At 44.5% G+C, this 20907-nt stretch overlaps 1 non-coding gene across 1 annotated transcript; it reads left to right on the top strand.

Moving 5' to 3' along the window:
• The first annotated feature begins 9130 nt into the window (after positions 1-9130).
• LOC137342887 (5S ribosomal RNA) lies at positions 9131-9249 on the top strand. The gene has a single exon (XR_010967387.1). It is a non-coding gene; the product is annotated as a 5S ribosomal RNA (ribosomal RNA).
• Positions 9250-20907: the final 11658 nt, after the last annotated feature.

Here is a 20907-nt window from a genome sequence, read left to right as displayed (position 1 = left end):
TAGCCAAGGGTATTAAGTGATATGGAGCCAAGGCGGGTAAATGGAGTTAGGGTACAGTTCAGCCAAATCTAATTGAACAGCGGAACAGGCTCGAGGGGCTGACAGGCCTCCTCCTGTTCCTATGATCCAATAAGCTTGGCACTTTTTCAGAGATCAATACCAGCTTCTCAACATATCCTCCGACCTCCTCTCTCTCCAGAAACACGTCAAGTTGTCTCTTGAACCCTTTTGTACTGTCTGCTTCGATGATCTTCTCGAGTGATGTATTCCACTACTCTATTAACCTTTGTGAAAACATTCCACCTGACTGCACACTTCTTACTCCAAACTTACTAATCTTTAACCCGTGTTCTGGTGTTTGGAGCTGTCACTATTGGTTTTATAAACACCTACATCTTTATTAAAGAGAAGGTGAAGAAAGGGGAAGTTAACAGACCTCTTGCGAAATCGCTCACAATCTCGAACATCACGCGTTTTTTTTATAATGACGGCAGGGTTAGACCACGTTTTTTCCCACTCTCTAGTACAATTGTAGCTTCTTTACTGCCATCCTGACTGAGATCAGTGGGCGATCAAAGCTGGCACCTTCCTTACAGAGAATTACACATAAAGAGGCCATTCGGCCCTACTGATCTGTGCCGGTATTTATCCTCCACACGAGCCTCCTCTTTGAATTCTATATTCCCTTGACTATAGAAGATTAAGGGGTGATCTAATTGAGGTGTTTAAGATGATTAAAGGATTTGATAGGGTCGATAGAGAGAAACTATTTCCTCTGGTGGGGGGAGTCTGGAACAAGCGGACATAACCTTAAAAGTAGAGTTAGGCCGTTCAGGGGTGATGTCAGGAAGCACTTCTTCACACAAAGGGGAGTGGAAATCTGGAACTCTCTCCCCCAAAAAGCTGCTGAGGCTGGAGGTCAATCGAAAATTTCAAAACTGAGATTGATTGGTTTTTGTTAGGCAAGGGTATTAAGGGTTAGGGAACCAAGGCAGGGAAATGGAGTTAAGATCCAGTTCAGCCACGATCTCACTGAATGGCAAAACAGGCTCGAGGGGCTAAATGGGCTTCTCCTGTTCCAATGTTCCTAACCAACACCACCAAAAACGGTTTAACTGGTCATTCATCTCATTACTTTTGTTGGGATCGTGCTATATGCAAAAAGGCTACTGCGTTTGCTTACAGAACATCAATGCCTGCACATCCAAGGAATTAACTGAATATGAGACACTTTGAGGTGCCCTGATCATGCGCAATATAAATGCAAGTTCTTTCTTTTGTGATAGAATGGATGCTGCTTCACGTTTAGCAAACTGTAACCAATATCTTGGTGTCTGTAGCACCTCTATAGTGAGTTTGTTATTCCTGCTCATGTCTGGGTCCGTACAGGAGGGCTCCTTCTTTTCTAGATTAAACATGTAAGTCCAAAATAAGGAACAATTTGATTGGACCTCAAGATTCCATGACAGAATCACTGGTACCATTAATGCAGAAGTGTTCTCTCCATTGGATCTGGACATTGTGTATCAGTCAGCTGTTACCATGGGATGTGTCACAGTCGAGCCTGATCCTGTCCTCATTTTATTTGTTCTTGTGATGTGGGCAACAGGGGCAAGGCCACAGTTATTGCCCATCTTTAATTGACCTGAGAAGATGTTGGTGGGCCGTCTCCTTGAACCGCTGCAGTCTTTTTGGTGATTGCGCTCCAGGATTCTGACCCAGTGACAATGATGGAACGGCATGTCCAAGTCAGGAGTGTATGACTTGGCGGAGAACAAGGGGGCGATGGTGTTCAAACAGCATTGCTATTCTTGTTTTTCTTGGCGGTAGAGGTCACAGGGGAGGGAGGTGCTGTCGAAGTAACCTTGGTGAGTTGCTACAGTGTATCCTATCGATCGTGCATACTGCAGCTGCAGCACACCGGTTGTGGAGGGCTGCAGCTGCAGTATGCACGATCGATAGGATACACTGTAGCAACTCTTCCCGGCCAGAATGGAGATGATTGGGTAATTTCCCCGTCAATCACACCTGGAGACCGCACTGCTGTAAGTGACTGGGATTGATTTTATGCACATAATTTGTATTATGTAACTATCCTCCACTCACTGCATTTTGATGGAGCAATCACCCTGCTTTTATCGGGAGATGTTGCTGTGGTATTGGTCATGAGTTCTGTTTGCTGCAGTTTGTAGAGACTCTTTTTAAATAGACTCTGTAGACTCTTTGCTGGAGTGCGCTGTTTAAACAAACTCTGATTGCCGAGTAAATAAACTTTGTTTGCTGTAAAATATACTATTTTGCTTTGAGTCCTGCCGTAAGCCCCACCTCACCTCCAACTCATTGGCTGACACAGCGGTGCCAATAGGCACTCTGGTCATGGAGCGGGGTGGATATTGAGTTCGGTGGCAGGGGCACTGATCAAACAAACTGCTCTGTCCTGGATAGTGTTGAGCTTTCCAGTGGGAATTACTTAATGGTCATCAGGAGCACAAGCTGTGTCTGATTTCTATCCCACTCCCTACCCCAGGGGCACTGCAACTAATTGTGGCGCTCTTACTGCCTCTCTGGCGGAGGTCAGAACACACCATACTAAGTGAGGATGCAAAATTATATCAGCAGAAATAAAGTCATTGGAGCTTAAAGATGGAGCAATTTTTAGGAACAAGAAATGGTCATCAGGGCTAACAGATCTCAACCACACCTAACTACCTTCTCACCGTGTCCCACAGTCCATTCCCCCACAAAAACACATCCAGTTGCATCTTGAAGCTTTTCCATGTTCTTCATGGGCCTTCCCTGATTACTTTTCCCACAATTTTATCACCCTTGGAGTAAAATGGTTCCCTTCTTGCTCCAAACTGTCTCATTTTTAACTTGTGTCCCCCGGTACATGAACCCTTTTCACCAAAATGAACAATTTGCTGACACCACTTTCATCAATTGCCCTTTGTGATCTTGAAAATTCAATGAGACTAATTCAAAGTCTCCTCTTTTCCACAGAAATCAGCCCCAGCCACTTCTCAGAATGTGAATCTTTGATACTCAAAATTATCTTTGATGCTCCCCACTGTACCCTCTCAAGTACTAATATTTTGTTATGATTGCACATTGTATTCTAAATGGCACTGACCAACTTCTTATTCACCAATAATTCAGGTTCTTTAGATTTGCACAACAGCATGTGTTCATAAGATCATAAGAAATAGGAGGCCATTCAATAAGATTATGGCTGATCTTCGACCATAAGAGTGCCCATTTTCCTGCCCTTTCCCCATATCCCTTGATTCCCTTAGTGTCCAAAAATCTATTGATCTCAGTCTTGAATATACTCAATGACTGAGCATCCACAGCCCTCTGGGGTAGAGAATGCCAAAGATTTACAACCCTTTGAGTGAAGGCATTCTTCATCATCTCGGTCCTAAATGGCCGACCCCTTGTCTTGAGACTGTGATCCCTAGTTCTAGACTCTCCAGCCAGGGGAAACAGCCTCTCAGCATCTACCCTGTCAAGCCCTCTAAGAATTTCATACATTTCAATTATATCACCTCTCATTCTTCTAAACTCCAGAGAATATAGGCCCATTCTACTCAATCTCTCATTATAGGACAACCCTCTCATCCCAGGAATCAATCTAGTGAACCTTTGTTGCATCCCCTCTAAGGCAAGTATATCCTTCCTTAGGTAAGGAGACCAAAACTGTACATAGTACTGCAGGTGAGGTCTCACCAGAGCCCTATGTAATTGCAGCAAGACCTCCTTACTCTTATATTCCAACCCCCTTGCACTAAAGGCTAACTATGTTAACTTATCTTCCTCACACCCTCAGTCAGTATTTCTGTAAATTAATTCTCTGCTGAGTTTATTTGAGCTTGTTGTTGTATCCAAGATGTTGGAATGTCCAAAGACACAGAAATAAACATGAAAGTATTCAAGCTTATGGTAATTCTTCATAACTGATATTCTTGAATGGATGCAGTCTGGGTGAAGCTTAGTCTCCAATGATAGAGATGAAATTACCTGCCAGAAAAAGAGACCTTCTCAAAAAGACAAACTTATACAGAACTGTCCACCGTTCCAAAATCGCTGCAGAACAAGAGAAAAGAGAAAGCTAGAAGAAAATTGGCTTGATCAATGCCGTTTCCCAGAGGCAAAGGAATGCAGCAGACTGTAAGAGCATGTTTAATGATGTCTCCAAACACACTAAAGAATGACTGCCTGACAGGAGGAATGCCTTGAAGGTGACTGAGTGTGAACTTGGCATGGTGCAGCATCTCAGTCCAGCTAGGAGAGATGTGTCCAAATGCTTGCCTCAGGGTATTGAGAGAGATCGTATGGGATTGTGTGACTCGCTGGTAAATAATTGACACGGAACATGTCTTTGCCTTTGAAGCAGACTTGATACATCTTTTGTGCATAATTAGAATTTAAGTTCAACGCTCAGGAGTCCATAAACTCTTTAAAGTGAGTCTAACCAGGGGTTAAAGTGGCCGGAACATTCCATTATGTCATTTCAGATCTTACCTCGTTGAATATTTATAGTACCGTTTCATCTGATTAGACTGCTCTCATTCCCCATTGCAAACTATCCCTGCACTCCAATGCTATCTGCAAACTGGCCGCACTGACTCCTGCAGCCTGACTTGCTCCTCATTGACTCCTGTAGTCTGATTCGCTCCTCATTGACTCCTGTAGTCTAGCCCCATTCCTCACTGATTCCTGTAGTCTGACTCGCTCCTCATTGACTCCTGCAGCCTGACTTGTTCCTTATTGACTCCTGTAGTCTGACTCGCTCCTCATTGACTCCTATAGTCTAGCCCCCAACCTTACTGACTCCTTCAGTCTGACTCGCTCTTCATTGACTCCTGCAACCTGACTTGCTCCTCATTGACTCCTGCAGCCTGGCCCCGTTCTCCATTGCTGATTATCACACGACACCCCATTGCCTACTGCTCACCTGGAACAGCAGCCAGCCAGCCCTGCCCGTGGCTCAGAACAAGAGACCAACACCCTGTCCCCCTCTCACCAATGCTGCAAGCACCAGCACAGCGACACATATCCTGGAGATGCAGTTATTGATCTTGAGAAAGTAGCATCAACTGAAGCAGAGTGAGCAGGAGAGTGGGATTAGACTGGGTGGGGTATTAAAGGGTATGGGGAGTGAGCAGGAGTGTGGGATTAGACTAGGTGGGATTTTAAAGGGTAGAGGAAGTGAGCAGGAGAATGGGATTAGACTAGGTAGGATTTTAAAGGTTATAGCAAGTGAGCAGGAGAGTGGGATTAGACTGGGCGGGGTATTAAAGGGTATGGGGAATGAGCAGGAGTGTGGGATTAGACTAGGTGGGAGTTTAAAGGGTATAGGAAGTGAGCAGGAGAGTGGGATTAAACCAGGAGTGATATTAAAATGTGTAGAGATGGAGCAAGAGAGTGGGATTAGATCATTATCAACACAAAACTCGCCAGTATTTTTATTTAAAGTTACACATAAGGCACTATTTCAATCCACAGTTATATATGGCGATTATTGATTGAAACCAATATTAAAATTAATTGTTCAGATAAAATCTGCAAATACTGGAAATCAGAAATAAAAACAGAACATGCTGGAAATAGACAGCAGATCGATCAGCATCTGAAAGAGAAGGAAAGGACACAAGGATAATGCTCGAGGAGTTCACCTGCCTTTTCCCTTTCCGATGCTAATCATCCCGTTGTGTGTTTTCTCATCTTCTATTTTTATTTAAAATCATTTTGCTTTGTCTTGTCTTCTGTCCTTGGGAGGAGCTGCTTCACACACAATCACATCTTCCTCAGGCATTTTCAGGAGGCACTGGGGAGTCTTTCCTAACCTGAGGGGGAGTGAAATTCTACTCCGCAATTAATGACCCGCTAATGAAATTACGGTGCAAACTTTCCGATTGAGTGGAGGGTCTCTTGATGGGAGAACAAGTTTCCGAATCACACACAAGCAGCTCGTGATTTCTCGCCATCTTGGAAGTGGACAGCAGGTTGATCTGCATCTGGCCAGATGTGCGAGGAACCAGAGGAGAGCCAATGCCTGTAGGACCACTACCAGCGTTGGGGAGAGGGGGGGGGGGGCGGTGAGGGGGAAGGAGAGGGGAGTGGAAGGGAAGGAAAGGAAAGAAAGTAATACCTAGCATGGTCTTGTTTATTGCTGCAAGTAAAGACCCCAAATGGGTGAATGAACCTCACTTGTTTTAAGATCTAGTCTGTGTGTCTAATGACTACTGGGTCCTGGGCCTGTATCAGCTTTTTACACTCAGCAAGTTGTTATGATCTGGAATGCACTGCCTGAAATGGTGGTGGAAACAGATTCAATAGTAACTCTCAAAAGGGAATTGGATAAATACTTGAAAAGGAAAAATTTACAGGGCTATGCGGAAAGAGCAGGGGAGTGGGACTAATTGGTAGCTCTTTCAGAGAGCTGGTATGAGCACGACGGGTTGAATGGCCGCCTTCTGTGCTGTGCGATACTATGATTCAATGAAATGGAGCTGGTGCCAATCTGTCAACTCAGCCCTGCTGCGGTGAACTGTTTGGTATTGAAAGGGTGAAACAAAGCACCGAGAACATATCAATAATCTGTTGCAGTAATATTACAGTTCATAGACGTGCATTAGCATGCAGAGCTAAAACACAATCCCCGCTGGTCAGATTACTGTCAAACCCCTTATTAATGTGCTTGGTTATGGACTCTAGCAGTGAAAAATGTAGTAATTAGCACAACAGAATGGGAACCTCCTCTGGGACTGGTGTGCCTTCCCAGATGACTATGTCTTTGCTAATATTTGCAACTCCATAACCTCTCCCCCCATCTCCCCCCCCCCCCCCCAATCCCGGCACTAACAGTCTTCCTGGTATCTCAATTGGACGCAGGGGTCTTGTGAAATTGCAGATTGTAACTTACTATTTCAATTATAGTAGAAACCAAAAGGAAATATAATCTGAAGGATAGGGATTACAGTGAGAAAAGTTATCACAGGTTTGTGTAACAGCAACAAGTTGCCTTTAGACGGTACCTTCAACCTAGAAAACCATCCCAAGGTGATTCATGGAAGTGGGCACTGAGTCAGAGGAGATATTAGAACAGGTGGATAAAAGCTTGGTCAAAGAGGGTGGGTTTTAAGGAGGCTCGTAAAGGAGGAGAGAGAGTTAGCGAGGCGAAGGGATTTAGTGAGGGAATTCCAGAGCTTGGGGCCTAAGTGGCTGAAGGGACAGCAGACAATGGTGGTATGAAGGGAAGTGTTGGGGGGGGGAATGCAGAAGATGCCAGAGTTCGGGGGGTGGGAGGGGGGGGCTGCTGGGAGGTTGTAGCACTGGGGGAGGTTACAGATTTAGGGAGGGGCGAGGTCGTGATGGGATTTAAAGACAAAGGGGGTAATTTTAAGTTTCCAATGGGCAGGGTGTAAAACGGGCGACCGATCTGATCGTGTTAGCTTCCTGTCAGGTGGGGTAAGTTAAAATTACCCCAAAGGTTGAATATTTTAAGTATGAGGCACTGGGGGACAAGAAGCTACTGTAGGTCGGTGAGGAAAAGGGTGATGTGAGCATGACTTGGTGCAGGATAAGATATGGGCAGCAGAGCTTTAGATGAGCGGAATACACAGACCATTGCATCAAGGTCCTCACTCCACCGAATGTAGCCATTAACTTATTTAAAATAAACAACTTTTAATGCTTCTGCTAAAGTAGCAGAGGAAGGAATTTGATACCAAGTGCTTTATGCGTTAGTCCAATAATATAATTCCCAGTGATGTCCAGAGATAGATACTGGAAAAATAATTAATAATAAGATGTTATACAGGTGAAATGTGCCCATGCAACATTTCTCAAGTTCAATCCAGGGCTTGGACACTTATTCTACTGTGACACTCCAGTGCATTACTGGGAGTGCTGCATTGTCAGAGGCGCCTCAAGCCTCATCGTACTGTCTCTGCTTGTAATCATTGTTTCCTAACACTCCAAAAACTGTGCAACTTCTTACCTCTCTCGTCCTTGCTCTCCTTCTGTAGTCCACATACTTTTAAACCTTAGCTTAGTGACATCTAAGCACTCTTTCTTTATTTACCTCATCCCCTCTCTTCATTTCAACGTAGATGCTCCCCTGGATAACTGGCTTTGTCTCTTCATTTGGACTTCTCAAGTAAAAATAAATAACTAACGCTGCCACAATGTGGACTTTGGTTCCATGGTAAGAGAGCCATCACATTACCAACTTGTTCTGGTTTCTGACACGCCGAGGACAGGGCCTAGCAATGGAAATAAACAGACAAAATGAAAGAAAATGACCAATCTGCACAGTATTTGAAGTAAACAAATGTAAATCTCTGGAATGGATGTCAATAGAATACATTCGGCGCAAGAGAGCTAATAAATTATAATATTGAGAACCAATCTATCTCTAGTATCTATAGACTAACATTCTTTTATAGATTGCGCACTCCATTGAAAACATATTGGCCTCGGAATTTGTTGGCACTGCAATTGTTTAACAGGCGTAAAACGGGCACCTAAGCATCCATTGTAGCGGGCAACGTGCGCGGGCATTTCTGCGCCGGACGTGCGCCTCCTGTCATATTGGTAAAGGCTCCTGTATAGACGTCTAGGGCCCGTGCCTGAAACAGGCGTTAGTCCTTTTGCATATGCAAATAGGTGCCGTACGCCTGTTTGAGGCCCACTTTACAAAATTCGTTAGCGACTGCCGTCAGAATTCTCAGGCACTTGGCAGCCAAACCTAGCGGTCCTTAAAGGGACCGCTACAGGCTGCCTCCCGAAAGGTAAGTTGTGTCTTTTCCGTTTACCTTAACGTGGAGCCAGGAGGAGGAGGAGGAGGAGGAGGAGGAACGCCCAACCCTGGCTCCACGCTAAATTCGCGGGCTGCTGTCAGCCACCGAGCGTGTGAGTAGGTGGACGAACGGTGACGCTAAGGCACCTTTGAAGCCTGAGGCAAGGCAATGAAGGGTAGGGCTTGTAGTTTGCTTGTGTGGGAGGCAGAGCGGTGAGAGGAAGGCAGGGAAGGGGGGAAAAGGAAAAAAAAAGAAATATAAAGTAGCAAAAAGAATGAACAACAGGACTACGTAGCTATAAGTTAAGAGAAAGCCAATCAGCAAATGCCTACGGCCACACTAGTCTGAAAACGCCCGATCTCGTCTGATCTCGGAAGCTAAGCAGAGTCAGGCCTGGTTAGTACTTGGATGGGAGACCGCCTGGGAATACCAGGTGCAGTAGGCTTTTGCTGCCGGCAGAGGCTGCTCACAGCTCTGCACTTTCACACTGCCATTACTGAATCAACAATCATTTTGCTACTCGCTGCTGCACCCTCTCTCTCTCTCGCTTTCTCTCTCTCTCTCTCTCTTTCCTTTGCCCATTTCTTTGCTGCACGTTCTCCTCCTGCCGCACAAAGGGAAGGGGGTCAAGACATAGTGAAAAAAAACAAAAGAAGAAAGTAAGCTAGCAGGAAACAGACACAAAGCAGCAAGCTTTTCAGGAAAGAGAACCAAAGCAGGCTATTGCCTACTGACACACTAGTCTGAAGGGAAGGTATTATTTAATCAAGCTTTTATAAAAGCTGGGATTACATGCATGAAAGATGTGTTATGTGAGGTGATCCCAGGTTGGCTGCGGGAGGCGGTCGTGAGGGACACAGTCTGGGAGGAGGTTCAAGAGATAGGGGAAAAAAGCAATAGGGATCATGTATGAGAAGATTGTGAGGGCAATGCCACAGGATTGGATGGAAGAAATAAATGTGGAAATCTTCAGAGGGGGTAAAATGCATCCAGCCTTTCCAAACTTTCAGCTGGAGAAAGGTAATGAGTTTGTTCAATTAGAAAACTGCAATACTCGAGATTTTTATGGGGTATTTAGAGAATGGGGATTCAAGACATCTGCTAACCAGGAGTTTTGGCTGAGTAAATACCCACAGCTAGACTTCAACAGGATTTGGAAAGGAGTGTGTGCAAATTTTAAGCGTCCAGAGTGGATTGAACTGGATTTTAAATTGGCCCACAATGGCATCTTTACCAGGATAGCAACCTGCCCAGCGTGCGGGACGCAGGACGAAACTTTGTCCCATTTACTAGTCTTATGCCCGAGGTTAAATGATCTCAAGCACTATGTTTAGCGGTTGTGTGAGGTTTTCTTGCTGGGTGGAGGGCTGAGGAGCGAGAATGGGAATCCCATAGGACTCTATGTTGAGATGGGGATTGCAGGAGAGCCTGCCCGAGACTGGCAGAGTGGCGATTAACTTAATATTCAATATGACCAGATTTGTGATTGCCCAACGGAGGAATGCTCTGTTTTCTAAGGGGAGAAGAATAAATCTGAAAGAGCATTTCAAATATAGACTAAAGGAGAATTATAAGGTATTGTGCATTAATTATTCTGAAAGGAATTTAAGGATGGCATTTTTCGACCAGTTTTTGAAGTTTAATAGACTAATATGTGAAAGGAGACAAACTGAACTTTAATTTCTGAAGCTAATAAATGGTAAAGGAATAATTGTACGGTACAAAGGAGTGATCTCGATGTTGTAAATGTGTTTAATGTTGAATAAATCCAATAACTTTTTTTAAATTTAGAACCCTATCCCGTCTGATCTCGGGAACTATACAGAGACAAGCCTGGTTAGTACTTAGATGGGAGACCACTGGGAATACCAGGTGCCGTTGGCTTTTCTTGTCAGCGGTGGCTGCTCGTTGCTCTGCACTTTGTCACTGCCTTCATTCGGCAGTCTTTGTGCTGATCGCTCGTGCCCGCTCGCTCCATCTCTTCCTAGCACTCTGTCTCTTTCTCTTGCACCATCACTCGTGCTCACTCGCAATCTCTCTCGTGCGCTCACTTGCACTCTCTCTCTCGCACTCTCTCTCTCTCTCTCGCTCTCAATCTCTCTTGCACTCTCTGTCGCTCCATTTCGCGCTCTCACGCTCGTGGTCTCTCTCTCGCGCTCGCTCTCTCTCTCGCTTCATCACTCATGCTCACACACTCTCTCTCGTGCGCTCACATGCACTATCTCTCTCGCACTCTCCCTCACTCGCTCTCTTGATCTCTCTTGCGCTCTCTCTCGCTCCATTTCACTCTCTCACGCTCGTGGTCTCTCTCTCGCGCTCGCTCTCCCTCGCTCCATCACTCGTTTCCACTCGCTCTCTCTCGCGCACTCACAGTCTCTCAATCACGCTTTCTTTTGCTTTCTGTCTCACTCTTTCATGCTCGCACCCTCTCCTTCTCTCTCACTCACCCTCTCGCGCTCATGCTTTCTCTCCCTCGTTCTCTCTCGCGCTCTCTCTCGCTCGTTTTCCTCGGTTCATTTCCTTGCAACCCGTTCTACTGCCAGGCCAGGCCCACCGGCCAAATCGGGACTGTGGGCTGCTTTTACCCGTGTGTGGAAAAGCCGGCATCTTTTTCAACAGTTAGTTTTAAGTCAGAATTTAACAGATCCGTGAAAGAGACCTTGTAAATAAAATTCAACCCCACACAGGGATGGTGTTTGCCTTGCAGGGAGGCCCTGTGCAAAGGTTGGGTTTGGGGCCCCTACTTGTCGACGATAATAAATATTGTCGACCTAATCCGGTGTCAAATCCGCATCAAGTACGATTGTGTTGAGAAATGGATATTCTAATTTTTTCCGAAGACAATGTCTATTGATTTATATCACTAAATTTATAAAATGAATATGAGCATTGATTTTATTTCCTTCATGCCTCTTTTCTCATTTCCAATTTAAGAGTAACTATTATTAGACTGAAACACGGCCTTCTATTTTTGATCACAATTATCAGGAGTTCAGTTGTGCTCCAGCAGATATTTTTTCACCTGTGGTACACACCCAAGAGCCCAAGAGAAGAAAGGCTGCAGGCCAGATGCTAGAACTTTACCAGTGACACTCTGAAGCCAAGCACTCCTCTCCCCCAATCGGCAAAATTCCCTCCTTGCAGGAAAAGGCTTCCTATAAGCACAAAAGGATGTAAAAATTCACAGGAATAGGAAGAGACTATTAGGCCTGGTGCTTTTTGGTTGTTCTCAACCCCCACCTACTTATGTACAACCTTATCCCTCAATCCCTTCTCCATCAAGAAACACATTGAGTTGGCTCTTTAACTCTTTTGTCCACTTCAGTGTCCTACCCTAGTAATTCATTACTCCTCAGATGAAAAATTTGCTCCTGATTCCACTTTGGGAGAGACCAAAACTAGGGGCCATAAATATAAGATAATCACTAATAAATCCAATAAGGGAATTCAGAAGAAACTTCTTTACCCAGAGAGTGGTTAGAATGTGGAACTTGCTACCACATGGAATAGTTGAGGTGAATTGCATAGATTCATTTAAGGGGAAGCTGGACAAACACATGAGGGAGAAAGGAATAATAGTATCATAGTAGGTACAGCACAGGCCATTCAGCCCTTCATGCCTGACCCGGCTCTTTGAAAGAGCTATCCATTTAGTCCCACTCCCCTGTTCTTTCTCCATGGCCCTGTAAATTTTTTCCGTTCACGTATTTATCCAATTCCCTTTTGAAAGTTATTATTGAATCTGCTTCCACCGCCCTTTCAGGCAGCGCATTCCAGATCAGAACAACTCGCTGCATAAAAAAATGTTTCCTCATGTCCCCTCTGGCTCTTTTGCCGATCACCTTAAATCTGTGTCCTCTGGTTACCGACCCTTCTGCCACTGGAAACAGTTTCTCCTTATTTACTCTGTCAAAACCGTTCATGATTTTGAACACTTCTATCAAATCTCTTAACCTTCTCTGTTCTAAGGAGAACAACCCCAGCTTCTCCAGTCTATCCACATAACTGAAGTCCCTCATCCCTGGCACCATTCCAGTAAATCTCTTCTGCACCCTCTCTAAGGCTTTGACATCCTTCCTAAAGTGTGGTGCCCAGAATCAAACACAATACTCCAATTAAGGCCTAACCACTGTTTTAGAAAGGTTTAGCATAACTTCCTTGCTTTTGTACTCTATGCCTCTATTAATAAAACCCAGGACCCATATGCTTTTTTAACAGCCTTCTCAACTTGTCCTGCCACCTTCAAAGATTTATTTATGCACCCCCGGGTCTCTCTGTTCCTGCACTCCAGTTAAATTTGTACCATTTAGTTTATATTGCCTCTCCTCATTCTTCCTACCAAAATGAATCACTTCACACTTCTCTGTGTTAATTTCATCTGTCATGTGTCTGCCCATTTCACCAGTCTGTCTCTGTCCCCCTGAAGTCTGTTACTATCGTCCTCACTGTTTACATTTCCAAGTTTCGTGTCATCTGCAAACTTTGAAATTATACCCTCTACACCCAAGTCTAGGTCATTAATATATATCAAAAAGAGCAGTGGTCCCAATACTGACTCCTGGGGAACACCACTGTATACTTCCCTCCAGTCTGAAAAACAACCATTCACCACTACTCTCTGCTTTCTGTCCCCGAGCCAATTTTATATCCACGCTGCCACCATCCCTTTAATCCCATGGGCTTCAATTTTGCTAACATGTCTATTATGTGGTACTTTAACAAATGCCTTTTGAAAGTCCATATACACAACATCAACTGCACTACCCTCATCAACCCTCTCTGTTACTCCATCAGAGAACTCAATCAAGTTAGTCAAACACAATTTTCCTTTAACAAATCCGTGCTGACCTTCATTTATCAGCCCATACTTTTCCAAGTACCAATTAATTTTGTCCCGGATTATTGTCTCTGAAGGTTTCCCCACCACCGACGTTTGGCTGACTGGCCTGTAATTGCCGGGTTTATCACTCTCCCTTTTTTGAGCAGGGGTGTAACATTTGCAATCCTCCAGTCCTCCGGCACCAGCCCTATATAGAATCATAGAATCATAGAAGTTACAACATGGAAACAGGCCCTTCGGCCCAACATGTCCATGTTGCCCAGTTTATAACACTACGCTAGACCCAATTTCCTGCACTTGGCCCATATCCCTCCATACCCATCTTACCCATGTAACTGTCCAAATGCTTTTTAAAAGACAAAATTGTACCCGCCTCTACTACTGCCTCTGGCAGCTCGTTCCAGACACTCACCACCCTTTGAGTGAAAAAATTGCCCCTCTGGACCCTTTTGTATCTCTCCCCTCTCACCTTAAATCTATGCCCCCTCGTTATAGACTCCCCTACCTTTGGGAAAAGATTTTGACTATCTACCTTATCTATGCCCCTCATTATTTTATAGACTTCTATAAGATCACCCCTTAACCTCCTCCTCTCCAGGGAAAAAAGTCCCAGTCTGTCTAACCTCTCCCTATAAGTCAAACCATCAAGTCCCGGTAGCATCCTAGTAAATCTTTTCTGCACTCTTTCTAGTTTAATAATATCCTTTCTATAATAGGGTGACCAGAACTGTACACAGTATTCCAAGTGTGGCCTCACCAATGCCCTGTACAACTTCAACAAGACATCCCAACTCCTGCATTCAATGTTCTGACCAATGAAACCAAGCATGCCGAATGCCTTCTTCACCACCCTATCCACCTGTGACTCCACTTTCAAGGAGCTATGAGCCTGTACTCCTAGATCTCTTTGTTCTATAACTCTCCCCAACGCCCTACCATTAACAGAGTAGGTCCTGGCCCGATTCGATCTACCAAAATGCATCACCTCACATTTATCTAAATTAAACTCCATCTGCCATTCATCGGCCCACTGGACCAATTTATCAAGATCCCGTTGCAATCCTTGATAACCTTCTTCACTGTCCACAATGCCACCAATCTTGGTGTCATCTGCAAACTTACTAAACATGCCTCCTAAATTCTCATCCAAATCATTAATATAAATAACAAATAACAGCGGACCCAGCACCGATCCCTGAGGCACACCGCTGGACACAGGCATCCAGTTTGAAAAACAACCCTCTACAACCACCCTCTGTCTCTGTCGTCAATCCAATTTTGTATCCAATTGGCTACCTCACCTTGGATCCCATGAGATTTAACCTTATGTAACAACCTACCATGCGGTACCTTGTCAAAGGCTTTGCTGAAGTCCATGTAGACCACGTCTACTGCACAGCCCTCATCTATCTTCTTGGTTACCCCTTCAAAAAACTCAATCAAATTCGTGAGACATGATTTTCCTCTCACAAAACCATGCTGACTGTTCCTAATTAGTCCCTGCCTCTCCAAATGCCTGTAGATCCTGTCCCTCAGAATACCCTCTAACAACTTACCCACTACAGATGTCAGGCTCACCGGTCTGTAGTTCCCAGGCTTTTCCCTGCCGCCCTTCTTAAACAAAGGCACAACATTTGCTACCCTCCAATCTTCAGGCACCTCACCTGTAGCGGTGGACGATTCAAATATCTCTGCTAGGGGACCCGCAATTTCCTCCCTAACCTCCCATAACGTCCTGGGATACATTTCATCAGGTCCCGGAGATTTATCTACCTTGATGCGCGTTAAGACTTCCAGCACCTCCCTCTCTGTAATATGTACACTCCTCAAGACATCACTATTTATCTAAGGAGGATTGGAAAATTGTGGCCAGAGCCTCCGCAATTTCCACCCTTACTTCCCTCAGTAACCTAGGATGCATCCCATCTGGACCGGGTGACCTTTCTACTTTGCCAACCTTTTAAGTACCTCCTCTTTATCTATTTTTATCCTATCTAATATCACTACTACCTCGTCCTTTACTGCTACAATGGCAGCAGCCTCTTCTCTAGTGAAGACAGATGCGAAGTATTCATTTAGTACCTCAGCCGTGCCCTTTGCCTCCACAAGAAGATATCCTTTTTTGACCCTAATCGATCCCACACTTCCTTTGACTACCCTTTTACTATTTATATGTTTATAAAAGACTTTTGGGTTCCCTTTTATGTTAGCCGCTAATCTATTCTCATGCTCACCCTTTGCCCTTCTTATTCCCTTTTTTGGATCTCCTCTGTACTTTGTTTTTATTCGTTCATGGGATGTGGGCATCGCTGGCGAGGCCGGCATTTATTGCCCATCCCTAATTGCCCTTGAGAAGGTGGTGGTGAGCCGCCTTCTTGAACCGCTGCAGTCCGTGTGGTGACGGTTCTCCCACAGTGCTGTTAGGAAGGGAGTTTCAGGATTTTGACCCAGTGACAATGAAGGAACGGCCGATATATTTCCAAGTCAGGATGGTGTGTGACTTGGAGGGGAACGTGCAGGTGGTGTTGTTTCCATGTGCCTGCTGCCCTTGTCCTTCTAGGTGGTAGAGGTTGCGGGTTTGGGAGGTGCTGTCGAAGAAGCCTTGGCGAGTTGCTGCAGTGCATCCTGTGGATGGTACACACTGCAGCCACAGTGCGCCAGTGGTGAAGGGAGTGAATGGGGTGCCAATCAAGCGGGCTGCTTTATTTTGGATGGTGTCGAGCTTCTTGAGTGTTGTTGGAGCTGCACTCATCTTCTGTATTCAGCCTGGTTCTCTACTGTACTATGAACCTTACATTCGCCTCCTTTTTCGGTTTCATTTTAATCTCTATATCTTTAGTCATCCAGGGAGCTCTAGTTTTGGATGCCCTTCCTTTCCCCCTCGTAGGAATGTGTCTACTCTGTACCCGAACCAACTCGTCCTTAAAGGCCTCCCATTGTTCAATTACTGTTTTGCCTACCAATTTTTGATTCCAATCTACCTGGGCAAAATCCCTTTTTAACTCACTGAAATTAGCCCTCCTCCAGTTAAGCATTTTCACATTTGATTGTTCCTTGTTCTTTTCCATGACTATTCTAAACCTGATGATATTATGATCACTGTTCCCTGAATGGAAGGATATGCTGACAATTACAATGCTGATAGAGTGAGATGAAGTAAGGAGGGAGGAGGCTCGTGTGGAGCATAAACACAGCATGGACCAGTTGGGCCGAATGGCCTGTTTCTGTTCTGTAAATTCTATGTAATTCTATGATTTCCTATCTTATTAACTTATTAATTTTTAATTGGTTTCCCCTGCTATTTGAACACTTTATCAATCCTTTTCAAAAATCCTGTGTACTTTAGACAGCAGGCACAGTACTTTAGTCTTATGCAAAGTTTACCTAAATACCTTGCCCACAGAAAGATTGTGAGAAGTTTGCGAGCTGACACAGTGCATTGTAATTGGCAGCTGTCTGGGTCATCCTTAGCTGCATCATTCTAGGTCCATCAATTTTGATCCCACTGTGCAAGTTTTCAACCTCGTTCATTACTCCCCTTAATGTCTATTTGCAGCAGGTTACAGGATCAAGTATATTACAATCCAAGCAAATGCCTGCCACCTTGGTATCAGTGGCAGCCTCTACATATAAGGAGCCTCTATATGGCCACTTTCGTATATAGCAGCCTCTATATATAGCCACTTTCATATATGGCAGCCTCTATACATGACAGGCTCCATATATGGCAGCCTCTATGGTTGTCCATATTCATATATGGTAGCCTCTATATATGTAGCCATTTTCATATATGACAGACTCTATATAGGGCCACTTTCATATATGGCAGGCTCTACATATATATGACAGCCCCTATATATGGTAATCATCATATATGGCAGCCTTTATATTTGTCTACCTTCATATGTTGCAGCCTGGATATATGGCATGCTACCATATATGAAGATGCCCTGGTCCTCTTGCTCAAATCCAGATACCCTTTCAGACTCACCAGGTACATGGCCCAATGTTGACTCCCACATGATGCTTCTCACGCTGCCTCCCCCCTCTGGCCATTGATGCCCTGCCCATCATTTGGACAAAGGGCACTTTGCGCTGGAATCTCATGCCACCCACATTGGTCTGTAAATCTTGATTCGTAAATCTTGCTTTGATTCTTCTATTCTCCCTTCCCTTCTAACAGAAATTGCACTCTCTATAGATGCATTGACACACCGAGTGCTAGTTATACCAATCTAAGTGGTGGTTTAGCTAGCTCAGCAGCAATCTTTAGCACTTTTCCAATTGGTCACCTCCCTATCTCTGTAACCTCCTCCAGCCCTACAACCTCAGAGAAATCTACGTTCCTCCAACTCTGGCCTATTGCGCATCCCTGATTTCCATCTTCCCACCATTGACAGCCATGCCTTCAGCCATCTAGGCCCTAAGCTCTGGAACCTTTTAGTCTCTCCACCTCTCTCTTCTCCTTTAAGACGCTGCTTAAAACCTAGCTTCCTCTTTGACCAAGCATTTGGTCACCTGTTCGAATGTTTCCTTCTTTGCCTTGATATCAAATTTTGTCTGATTACACCCCTGTGAAGCACCTTGGGACGTTTTACTACATTAAAGGAGCTGTATAAATGCAAGCTGTTGCTTCCTACTGTAATGGTTTAACTCGAAGTTGTGTTCCAGAGCACAGAAATTCACCAAACGTGGAAGAAATTTTAAACAGTGGCTATACTTTGAACTCTCGACTTCCCGCAGGTTTCCCTTCCTCCCTCAGTCTGCAGGTTTATAACCTGAGCTCCACATCAACTCACCACTGCTTCTTCCTTTTAGTCTCATTGTAGGGTTGCCAACTCTGGTTGGATGTATTCCTGGAGGTTTCATCACATGACCTACTGCCTCCAACCGCCCCACTCCCACTCTCTCGTCATTGGACGCCCGACACGTCCATCCTCATGGTGCTCCGCCTTCCCGCTGCCAATTGGAAAATGAACAGAATCTTCATTACCCGATTGGATGATTCTTGGCTGTCAGTCAAACAGCATTTTTACCCATGTCCAATATTTTTATAACTAATAAACAAAAGTGTTTGAAGAAAAATGTTTTAAAACACAATTTTTCTCCCGGTTGGTAACCCTTATCTCACTGGGGTTCTGACCTCTGGGCCTTGGTTTCTTCACCTCAGTCTCTCAATACTAAAAAATTTAGATGAGGGAAAGACTTCTGTTTCTTTAAATGAAAACATAATTGGAAGGCTGCACGCGTGCAAGAATATTCTAATCTCGATTTATCTGATACCTGGAAGGTGATATCAAAAATTAAAAAGCCTCTTTCCCAGCGCAGAATGAGAAATAATGAGACAGTTTGCAAACCCCCCACTAAACAGAAATAAAATTAAACATCAAAAATGTTTGAGGGAAACATGAATGTTTAATGGAAAGTGCAATGACAAAGATGGCAGTTATTAACATCAGTAATGATTGCAGAATACATTAGGACAGTTTGGAGCCTTCCAGGCGTTTGAGTCTGATGTAAATTTTTCAGAACTCTATCCCATTTGGGACAGCCTGAGGAATATTCTAAATTGGGACAAAGTTGCTGGAAGACACTTACAACCTTTAGAGGTCAGAGTTTTGAGTTTAAAGTTTGCACTACATGTTGCTCACTTTAATCACTTGGCATGGTTTTATTTTAGTTCTTTCCCTCTTTCTCCCCTCCTCTTCTGAAGGTGCAGGTTGAAAAGGTCCTTCCTGATTTCACTCCTAAATGGCCTAGCTCTAATTTTAAGATTGTGCCCCCTTGTTCAGGAATCTCCCACCACATTACAACAGTGACTACACTTCAAAAGTACTTCATTGGCTGTAACACGTTTTGGGATGTCCTGAGGTCATGAGAGGCATTATATGAGTGCAAGTCTTTCTTTCCTCCCAGCAGCATCAGCTCAGTGAAGGAGGCCCTTTTGTCCGCCCGAAATCTGCTGGACTTCCAGCTGAAGGAGCTGTCCGCGACCGAGTGCTGCCGACTGGCACACTCCAAGGTCAGGAGTACGTGCTGCAGGACGCACTTAAGCGAGATGCGACCTACGCAAAGGCTCTATGGGGAAAGGCCACTGTGTGAGGCCATTTCACTTTGTATTATACAGCATGTATATGTACTGTGTTTTAAATTGTAATAATGGAATCATATTGTACATGATCTGTATTGTATTGTTCTTGAATTGTAATTGTGACATCTACATTGAACTGTGTGTATCCTTAAATTTTATGAAATAAAGAATATTTTGAAATTTTAAAAAAGCAAGTCTTTCTTATTGATCTGCTTATTGAATAAATAGCATATTGAACATAGGAATTGCTAGATGAAAAAAGAGCAAGGTCCACCAAGTTTGCACCTTCCTGGTGGTCTCTCCTTTATGTAAATCTTTTTTCTCTCCAGTTTTCTTGCTACAGTTTGGCTCTGGAGCTGTCACCTTCCCTCCATTACCTCACCCAAGAGGCACAGTACAACCCTAAACAATGAGTGTCAGTGGACTATTTGAACATGGGGAGGAATCACGGCTGAGCCCAATCTTGGTGACCATACATGTACACTTTTCAAGAGGGGTCATCAGATAGCGGTCATCTGGGGAAGCCATAGCTGGTTATTCCCCTCCCTCGCCAGAGGGTCCAGGGGTCAATTCTAGAGTCCGTACTGTTGCTCAAGCTGAGAGCAACTAACTCAACATTGGCAGAGCATCCAACCTGGGACCTTCCTGGCCCGTGTGGTTCAGTACCATTCTATGTCGTGCATTCTGGTTGACCAGTGGTTGGGATTTGGTGCTCTCACCACCCTGGCCCAGGTTCCCAGTCAGGGAGTGTCACTTTTAGATGGTTATGCTGATATGGTGAGATGAAGTAAGGTGTGAGAAGGCTGGTGTGGAGCATAAACACTAGCATAGACCAGTTGTGCCAAATGGCCTGTTTCTGTGTTGCACATTCAATATAATTCTATGTAATTCCTCTTCCTCACCAGAGGGCCCAGGGGTTAATTCTAGAGTGCCTACTGTTGCTCAAGCTGAGAGCAACTAACTCAACATTGGCACCTTTTATGTTGAGTAGAATGGGCCTATACTCTCTGGAGTTTAGAAGATGAGTTTAGAAGAATGAGTTTAGAAGAATGAGAGGTGATGTCATTGAAACATATAAGATTATGAGGGGGCTTGACAGGGTAGATGCTGAGAGATTGTTTCCCCTGGCTCGTGAGTCTAGAATTAGAGGGCATAATAGCAGGATAAGGGGT

This window comes from Heptranchias perlo, chromosome 26 (genome assembly GCF_035084215.1).
Source record: "Heptranchias perlo isolate sHepPer1 chromosome 26, sHepPer1.hap1, whole genome shotgun sequence".
Classification (NCBI taxonomy): domain Eukaryota; kingdom Metazoa; phylum Chordata; class Chondrichthyes; order Hexanchiformes; family Hexanchidae; genus Heptranchias; species Heptranchias perlo.
Note: the sequence above shows the minus strand (reverse complement) of the source record. Positions and strands in the feature narration are given on the sequence as shown.